The following is a 9,758-nucleotide window of genomic DNA, read 5'->3' on the forward strand; positions in this document are numbered from 1 at the left end:
TCTGCCCTATAGTTACTGCCGTTCCCCCTCACTTAGTTCCTCTCATTTAGCCCCTTTTCCATGCTGTCAACAAAACCTCCGCTTTTCAGAGGGTTCCGCAAATTCTGGGAACGAGAAATGCTCCTCGGCTTCACGTTCAGTGACGTCACTTTGCTCCACTCTTTCCGAACCCAGCGGACGGCGTCCTTCAGCCCCGCTCGAATGAGAATGGAGTGCATATTGCAACCGCGCAAAACGACGCAGGACGCATAGAGGAAAGCACAGGACAATCCGCGTCTTGTCCTGTGCTTTCCTCTCTTCGTCTTGCGTCGTTTTGCGCGGTTGCAATATGCACTCCATTGTCAACCACCAACTAGCCCGCCTTCACTTTTTACATGTGCTCGAATGAGAGTCGGAAGGACGTTTATATGGTGTGGGCCTTCCACGGCGCTCGCCACTTTGCCCCTGGCTGGCTCCACCACGCATCGATGTACTTGCACTGCGTTTAATGGAGAAAAAAACAAGTTGTATGTTAGATACTCTTGCCAACGCTACATTCTATAGAAATAGTTTCACTTTTGCTATCAGCTGCAGTTACGGGTCCAAAAGCACCTGAGCAGCCCCTGCTAAATGGACAACTTACAGAATAACGAGCGCCCTCTACAATTTTCCAACCAAAAACCCTCGTACGCAGACGGCAATCTCGCATTCTTCGAAAACGGAGAGGAGAGACGTCCCTTTATCTATATGGGAGGGAAATTGTTGAAAGGACACAATAGAGCCGAGGCGCGAACGAGAGGAGCGGGTCGAGACAGGTACTCGTCAAGGGAATGCATCATTGTAACCTTTGGACAACTTTCCTTTACACTCTACCTCGAAAGCTGGCAATGACCGGCGGGGCTTCAGGGTCACGCAGGTTTGGGGGCATCCCCGCACACCTTTTCGAAGAAGGACACAGTGCAGGGCTGCTGACTCATCTCCCCTCGCGCTAAACCCTTCAAGCAGCATTGCAGGAAGCGAAAACGTGTCTGTGAACGAGGGTTTTTGGTTGGACATCTTCCTGTAAGTCAGCTTTCCCGCAATTTTGCAAGTTGTCCATTATATGCATTAATGAAAAAAAGTTAAAAAAATTCACAGGCACACCTATAACTCTGGTGTGTATGGTGGCATTGCGATAGCATTTTAAGACCATTATTGATTTAAAGAAAATGACATCCCTTCCGCTCTAGTGACGTCAGCTCCTTCCAGCCAATGGGAATAATCCGGTCTGGTGACGTCACTTCGCTGCAGACGATGACCGAATTTTATGACCGAGCACACATGTGTTTTCCCGACGTGACTTTACTATTAGATCATATTTCCAAGGCATCTGCTAATAGTAGACTTTATTAATTTATGAACAAGTTGGTCAAAACACTAATGAGCGTTAGTGAGCCAGTCCTCGTCGTCATGCAGTATGGTTACTTTTTAATTCGGGATTTTCTTCCCTGGAAATATCGAATCACAGATCAGCTTGGGCTATTCACCAGATAGTTACGAGATAAAATTGAGCCAATAACAATGTGCACCCATAATCCCTCGTTTAAACTTCTAGAAAATGAACCCGGCATAACCCCTCTCTCTTAGTTCTTTGCATGGCTTTCAATAATGAACTCGCCCAATCCTGGACTGGAGGCCCCGACCACCGGGCTCCTGCGAATTAATCTTCTGAATGAAAGTTTTCGCTCTCTCTTGCAATGCTTTTCTCTTCTTTTCTCTGAGCTCTCGAGAAGAACTATTGTTCGAATGCTAGTGCCACTGATTCTATAACTATAAGGGAATTCTCTCTATCGTTAAACATGGTGGTGTCTTACCTTGTCTAATTGTTGGCTTCGCATCTCGAGTGGTGGTCAATTATACTCCTTCGCTGGAAGCCTTCTCCGCACCGAAGACACTGCGCTGGGGCGAGCATACAGTCCCGCCAAAGGTGCCTCGCGAGGTGGAAGAGTTTTCCGCCGAAAGCGCATCCAGCACGGCTCCCGGTGTCGTTCGGGCAGTACACTTCTCGTTCAGCCAGTTCTCTTAGCGAGCATTCAGTTTTTACGACATCGCATTCCCTGAATCTCACTCCATCTAGAGGGCATTCTTGGCCACTTCTCAATAGCAGTGTCTTGCAAAATTCGCACACTCTGTGGCTGCATGGCAGGAAGAGCAGCCGTGATGGCACGACGCCACAGAGCTTGCACACTATAGTCTCAGGCAGACTCTCCTTGAAGGTGATGGCACACGATGGCAAAATGTAGTTGAAACCCGACAACCTGTACCTTCTGCCTCTAGGCGGCGAATTCATCTGAAAAGCAGGAAAAAATGGTAGATTACAAGGCATTGCGTGCGAGGTACCTGCATTACTGGGCGATGCGGAAATTACAGTCCGGTATACCGGCGCGCAGTGCGCAAGAGTATTTCACGAAACTTTTCTCAAGCAGGCCAGCAAATATTTCTCACTCACATGCTTATTGGTCGTGTAAAAGCCAATAGATATGTCAGCACAAACAAAAAAATTATTTCATATTGCGGAAATACAATGGGATATATAGCATGTTTTGCAATGATACCAATGCGAACTGCTTCTGGCCAACTTTGGTAACATATGTGTGAAATAATGAATACGAAACGTCCCTCGAAAGAACTTTCATATTTCTATGGAAATCCTATACTGTGTGCACCTTGCTAGCCGCTGTGCCATATCTTTTGTGGCACCGTGGTGATACCAATACTGTGGCAGACACTGTGGCAATACCGTCTGAGCTCCTTTGGAGACGACTTTGATAACTGCTGTGAGAACACTGTGGGTTTCGCATTGTGGTCTAACAAGGGAAGGGTTATGGATAATGACAGGCGCGGTAACAGTAGCGCCAAGGGCAAAGTGCGTATAAGCTCGATCGCGTTTATTGCATCGAGGGGAAGGAATTTATTTATTAGGTCAGAAAAAGTGCAATATTTACGCACGATAGCCTCAGCATCTCATCGCTCGGTTGTTACCCATACCTGACGCAAAATCAGTGGATGTAGATAGCAAAGCCAGAGTTTATTGATTCAAATAATTAGGTTTGATATTTTGTAAACCCTCTTGTCATCACCTTTAACAAAAATACCCGACGACTGGAAGAAGACAAAACTATGCTAAACACAAAAAAGGAGATATCGCATTACCCTTTATAATATCCGAAGAATATCTTTGCCTGTGCCTGTCAAATCAGGTTTTTCCAGGTTTTCCCATTCTGGGGCGGCTGTTTTTGTAATTTCCAATAATGATAATCTCAACAATACTCATTCCAACATTAAACTTTCGCCACTGACCGCATAATTTGCAAGAGAATTAACAGCAAAGAAGATCGTATTTCTCTTAATTCACTGGACAAGCTAAACCGACTGGTGCAAAAAATGGCAAATAAAGACAAACACGACTAAATCAGTATAACTTTAAGAAGCATTACCGACCTGATGATTTTCCATACTTTATTACTGGTGTAATACTGTCAAATAAATTTTGACCTCAGAGGGAACGCGCACATTGCTAAAGTAACCTCGACAGCATTACGCAAACTACTTCTGCGCTACGCTCACGAATGCGCTACGCTCACGACACAGGAAAGCTACAGAGAAGTAATTAAGCTTGGCCTGTATCACAAACCTCCGCCTTTACGGTGAACAGGGGCGCAGGACCCCCTTTACTGTTACCCGCCGTCCTTCTAACGAGGTTTGGGGACAGAGTTAAAAGTTGGGCCTGTCAACCTGCTAAACACGTGTGTCGATGCAGTATTGAGGAATAAGTTCACGACAGTCACTTCTGTAACAGACAACTGGATATTTATAGCGAGTATTTGTAACGACACTAATAACAACCAGATCTCCAAATACTATAGTAACAAGTTCACGACAGAAGACAACTGAAAAAAAAAAATGATCCCGACTGTTGGCATATACAGTGATTAAGCGATGGTCCAATCAGTAAGTACGAGCAATGAGTTACACTAAAAACTCAATGGAAAAAAAAATACTTCAGGCGATCAATGTTTAAACAAGTGCTAAAATGTTCTCCAGGGAAGAGTGGCGAAAAAGTTCTCTCACAGTGTTTTAGTCCTGTGGTCGGTCCGCAGTCGGTGAGTCGGTCGGCAGCGGCGGGCGTTCGAGATGACGAGGACTGGAAAAGCTTGCCTTTCACTTGGCGTGCTGCCGCGAGAGTGACACGCGAGAAACCGGATCTCCCCAGAGCTGCTGCTTCTTCTTCTGCGAATGAGGGGAAGGATGAAAAAAAAATCCCAAAAACTCTCTATGCACCCCTCTTCTTGGCTGATCCCCCTCTGTGGGTATGCGCCACCCTATGAGGTGAACAACAACAAAAGGGGGAGTGACACGGGCCTGTTTACTGGTGTGTTGGCACCATGCCCACTGCCTGCGTGTCATAGAAAGGGGTTAAGGGAGGTGAAAAAGAAGTAGGGAAAGAGAGAGAGCGCGCCGCCCCATTGTCCGTGACAAGTGGCACATGCTGCCGCCTCAGGCCTTACAGCTGGCCGTGGCTGTGAAATGTTCTTCAGGGAAGAGCGGCGAAAAAAAGTTCTCTCACAGAGCGTACTGGCCCGCCTTTTTATCCCTTCAGCTGGGTTTCGCCGCGCGCCCTTCAAGGACGCGGGCCGGCCGGTCATTGCCCCGGAGAATCGTGTTGGAACTTGGAACACGTTCGGAGAAACGGGGACCCTCCCGTGACTTTTGCGATGTGTGAGGCAGCTTATGACAGCCTGTCGTGTGCATAAAGAAAGATATGGCTAGGGACGGGGGAGGGGGGGCAACGTTTTCTTTTGAACCAAGGATTTTTTGTAGCGAGAGCTACACTACGCCAGCTCTTCGAGCCTTCAGCGTGGCACCCCTTGAGCTCCGTGGCGGCGCCGTGGCCTTGAGCCGGTTGGTCACGTGGTGCGGAGCAGCTGCTGCTAAACGGCGGCGCGGCGCGTCGGCGAAGCCGAGCTGCAACAGCTGTGCGCATGCACCGTGTTGAAGGGGGGAGGGGGGAGTGTAGAGGTGGAGAGCTCGGCGAAGCTCTGGAGTCGCTCCAGGTTTAACCAGAGCTAAACCACAGCCTGTTTTTTTTATACACGCAAGACCGTTTACGCGCAGACCACGTTACGCGCATTATCAAGTCACCGTTGACTTGCCAGAAGAGTTTCAAAACCCAATCGAAACGAAGCACTTTCACGGCGCTTTGAGCCTCCTACTCAATTACGCATTCATTCCCACTGGCCAATCAATTACCCATTTGAAATTTGTTCCTACTTGCCTTCGGATCTCGGCTGCCGGTACTGTGCGAGGTAAAACAAAACTGGTCCCGTCATAATACTTGAACTGAAGAGCATAATAATAATGACTACCAGACAGCAGCTATGTGCCTACCATGGTGAAAATTCCCTTCTATTACGCCGTGTATTTCTTTATAACGTTTTTGTCTTGCACACATGGCTTCTACTTTTTTTATGTATGCTTAAAACGAATAATAGCTTAATTTAACTGTAGACCATTAACTTGTCCATCTTAGATTTGCCGCTCCTCAAATGTGGTATACAATGACAATGCAATTCTAGCCTCAGAACTTTTCCGAAGTCATGCACCCCGCTATTATAGCCGAAGTATCCAGCGTGAAAAAATAAAAAAAAATTTAATGTGAGGCATTATATGGCCCTGTCGCATCAGCAAAAAGTGTCCGCACGATTACGTCGTTCTCTGAATATGAATGTGTGAAAGTGTGATTGTGACAGATAGCGTGTGATAAAATGCTGCCGTGGGAAAAATTGCGGTTGATGAGGCGTAATTAGTTAATTAATTAAACGCGAAGAAAACACGTACATTTAGACGTCAAAATAGCCATGGGCGTCGATATAGTGCATGGACGTCAGAACAGCCACGGACGTCGACATAGTATGTGGACGTTTTGCTTTCGCATTGCTGCAATGCGGGTCGCGGCAGTGATCTCATTTTAGGCTTCAAGACTGGGAGTTCTGAAAGTTTCAGTTTCCGTCGTGGACACCACCAGCGTTAACTGCCGGCTTCCCGCGAACATCTCTCACCGAATCCACCGAGCAAGAAAAATTCGTGCTTACCCTCACGCCTGGAAAGGTCTGCAGTCTGTCGTAAATGGAGACATCTCGCGTGGATGTGCCTCGCAGTTAGAGCCGGTACGAAAAGAACAAGAGTGACTCAGAACAGGATAAACACAGTTTGCAGACGACTATCGCAAGTGGACTCAAGATAATCGCTTTATCGCCAACTTTTGCCGCTTTTTAAGCGAGGCTTGTTTGCACTCCTTTTTATAACTTTCTTTCCCTTTTTCATTATGCCTAATGGCAAACAGCTCGAATAAAAAAATAAAAAAATAAACACAGTCTGACACTTTACCCGCTATCATTCACGTTTGGAAGAGAACAAATGTCCATAACGCTAAGATAAACGCTGCATCAGTGACCCTTATCTTTCGCAGCTTCGTCGGCATTCTATCTTTTCCGCCCTCTTCTCCGTTGTGATTATCTCGACAAGCTATAGTATCTATATTGGGTACAGGAAATCGAAGGATGTCGAATGACGGCGAAGATTTCTTGCGCTGCTGGCGTGAGTGCGTACGGTTGCGAGTCTTACGGCGTTTCCCGGTCCATATATAGCAAGCTTGCAATGCTGATATCTGCTGCAACGTCACCTCGAGCTGCACTGACACCCTGTAGGGAGGTTGTGCTCGGGATGAATCAGTGGCGACTATGCTTGCGGATGCGATAAATGCACGGATTCCTCTGCAGACGCATAAGTTGCTTACGTTCATCGAAACGCAACCCCATGGTGAATGAATTACAACTTTGATTAATTGAAGAAACCCGTGTCCCAATATAGTGCTCACCTCTCCTTTCAGTATGGGTCTATCATTTACGGTTGCGGACGGAAGTGGTTGCCGGAAAGGATGCGAGCAATGAAATATTCACACAAGATATAGCGATTAGATGTCTCCACTCCAGCTTTGCTTTTTAACTCTTGCAAAGCCTAGAAACTGATATCAGACCTGTGAGTTCGTTTAACAGTACCTTTTGCTGGGCTAGTTGGTGTGACATTGTGTTCAGAAAAGAAAAAACAGCGCTAAATTCTACAAAAACCACACAGAAAGACGGACAGGACGGGCGCTGACTCCAACTAAGTTTATTGAAAGCCACATGTAGCATATATACAGGGTGTTTCACCTAAGACTTTCTGCAATTTTTAAAAATAAGCTATTTGAATTAGATGCGCGCTTTTTCTGGCATAGCATTGTCAGTGGTGTAGTACATCATAATTCAACTAAGGCGTGCTAACTAGCAGGCTTGTTAACCAATATTTAATAGTTAACTTTTAAACTATTACCGTTGGGCTCCTTAATTACTGAGAGGCATGTAGCCCACCGTAAGTAATGTCCATATCCGTTTTTAGAATTTCGAGAGCACGATTATCCTCGGCGCTGTGGCCCAACAAATTTTGGCTATTTCGACGAGTTAGGTTCACTGGAGAGGTTGCTTTGCCTGCAAGCTTCTCAAACCGCATGTATTTTGGCGCGATGTAGGCGAAATTTGTTGGGCCACAGCGCCGAGGATAACCGCGTTTTCGAAATTCTAAAAACTGATATGGGTATTACATACAGTGGGCTACATGCCTCTCAATAATTAAGGAGCCCAACGATAATAGTTTAAAAGTTAACTATTAATATTGGTTAACAAGCCTGCTAGTTAGCACGTCTTAGCTGCATTATGATGTACTACACCACTGACAATGCTATGCGAGAAAAAGCGGGCATCTAATTCAAAGAGCTTATTTTTAAAAATTGCAGAAAGTCTTAGGTGAAACACCCTGTATAGCCCGAAGAAGGTGAACGCATGCGCATTTCCCACATGGCAATAACAGCCACACACACAAGGACGATAACTTCTCATAATCGCGTATTTTTTAACAATCTGTGCTCACTTCCTCGTAGGGAAATAGAAGTGGTGCTGAAGCACATGCCACCCCTCTCTTTGATAAAAAAGGCTTCTGCCAGTTCGCGAGCTAATCTATCTTTACTTCTGGTTAGAATTTTAATCTCTTCAAGTCGTGGTGCACAGTGCTTTTTATTTTCATCAATGCAAGAGCGGCAATGGGCGGGAAGGTTTTCGAACGAATCCGATGCGTTCCCTAAGGACCTTCTGTGTTCCCCGGCACGCTCGTTGACGCAGCGTCCGGTCTGATTTAGCGCTGTTTTTTCTTTTCTGAACACAGACCTGTGAATACATCCATTTCGAAAGGGCCGTGAGATCTCCATCTATCTACAAATAAGATATGCTTCGCGCTTTTAAATGTAATCCTCTTGAAATGCATTCTCAGAGATTAGGTTCTTTTATTTGCAAAACAAACATTATCTTTTGGACTTTCTCATAGGAAATCAGTTGTCTCTCATGAGGGCGTCTGAGTAACATTAGCTGCAGTGGACAAATTTTCAAAGTTATGCCAAAGTCACAGAGGAAGCAATGTAATGAGTAGGAAAACTTGGTTCAAACATGCGCCGTGGAATATTGTATGAAATGATTAGTTCTGAACTGATCTCATCGAAGAAATGCTGTCATCGATGGCAGAAGAGAACCCGTCTTACCCAGCGCGCGAGCGGCAAAACACGCCATCCGTGGCGCTGGTGTCGCTGCGACGCGAGCGCCCTCCCCTGTTATTTAAAGTAACCAAACTAAAGGGAGTGCGTTGCGGGGAAGCTAACCACAGTAGGGGGTGCAATGCGGGAAAGCGAACCACAGAGGACGAGTGCGTCCCCACAAGCGAGACCCTAAGTTTGAGGCTGAGCCCAACCCACGGGGTAGGCCTATGTTTGATTGGAGAGTTGCTGCTTGGGGCGGGCCACTGAAAATGACCACCCCTATTTCTTAAACGGTTGGAGTCGAGCCTGAGCTGGGGCTCCGTGTTTAGCATGTAATACAGTGCTACTTAGGCTCTAACCTGCTAGGTCAATGAGTAAGGCAGCGCAAAGTTTGTTCTTTTTGTAAATTCATTTCTGCTGTTTTCCAGTTTGTCCTTTTGTACATGTATGCTGTAAATATATGCTCTTCTATCATCATCATCCAGGAGCACACCTCCTGGCCTTCTTCCACGCCGAATTCACCAGAGGAAGGGTTTGAGAACCTTCCTTGAAGTAACGAACCTAAAGATTCATAAATTCGACTCCCATTTTAATTGACCAACAAATTTAGAAATATATGTCTTAACCACCCGTAAGAATTTAACTAATTAGATTTCAGCTATTTTCGTATAATATGGGGACTAATTGAGATATACTGAAAAAATTATACTTTTAAAAGCAGCAAGACGAAACACATGTACACACTTAATTTCATCATGATATTTTTAATAATAAAAATGTTGATGATGATAGGGAATTTTTATGGCGCAAGGGCATCTGCGTCCAAAGAACGCCATGGCGCAAGGTATTTTTTCTTCTACTGAAGGTGGGATCGAAGACCCATTGCCCAAGAATTTCACCCTGATTACTAATCAGAGCACAAGGCCATGGGAAGCTTGTACCCACTGCATCGCTGGTGGGTACCCGGGATCGAACACCGCACCACCCTCATGCGAGGCGGGTGCTCAAGCCACCGCTGCGGTAAAAATGGTCAAGGCCCGCTTCTCCCCTTCAATGGTCCCTGAAAAGGGTCTTCGAGGTTCGCTATAAAATGCTTGCCCTAATGCAGAGTACCAGGCAA

The 9,758-nt window shown here is 46.0% G+C and overlaps 1 pseudogene across 1 annotated transcript; it reads right to left on the minus strand.

Moving 5' to 3' along the window:
• Window positions 1-363: 363 nt before the first annotated feature.
• LOC149336407 (TNF receptor-associated factor 6-like) lies at window positions 364-4,453 on the minus strand (annotated as a pseudogene). Its single transcript, XR_016284512.1, has 3 exons — window positions 4,090-4,453; window positions 1,833-2,308; window positions 364-478 (listed from the first exon to the last, which is right to left on the minus strand). The product of XR_016284512.1 is annotated as a TNF receptor-associated factor 6-like (transcript).
• Window positions 4,454-9,758: the final 5,305 nt, after the last annotated feature.

Source organism: Amblyomma mixtum, chromosome 7, assembly GCF_055824585.1.
Source record: "Amblyomma mixtum isolate Tamu chromosome 7, ASM5582458v1, whole genome shotgun sequence".
Lineage (NCBI taxonomy): Eukaryota > Metazoa > Arthropoda > Arachnida > Ixodida > Ixodidae > Amblyomma > Amblyomma mixtum.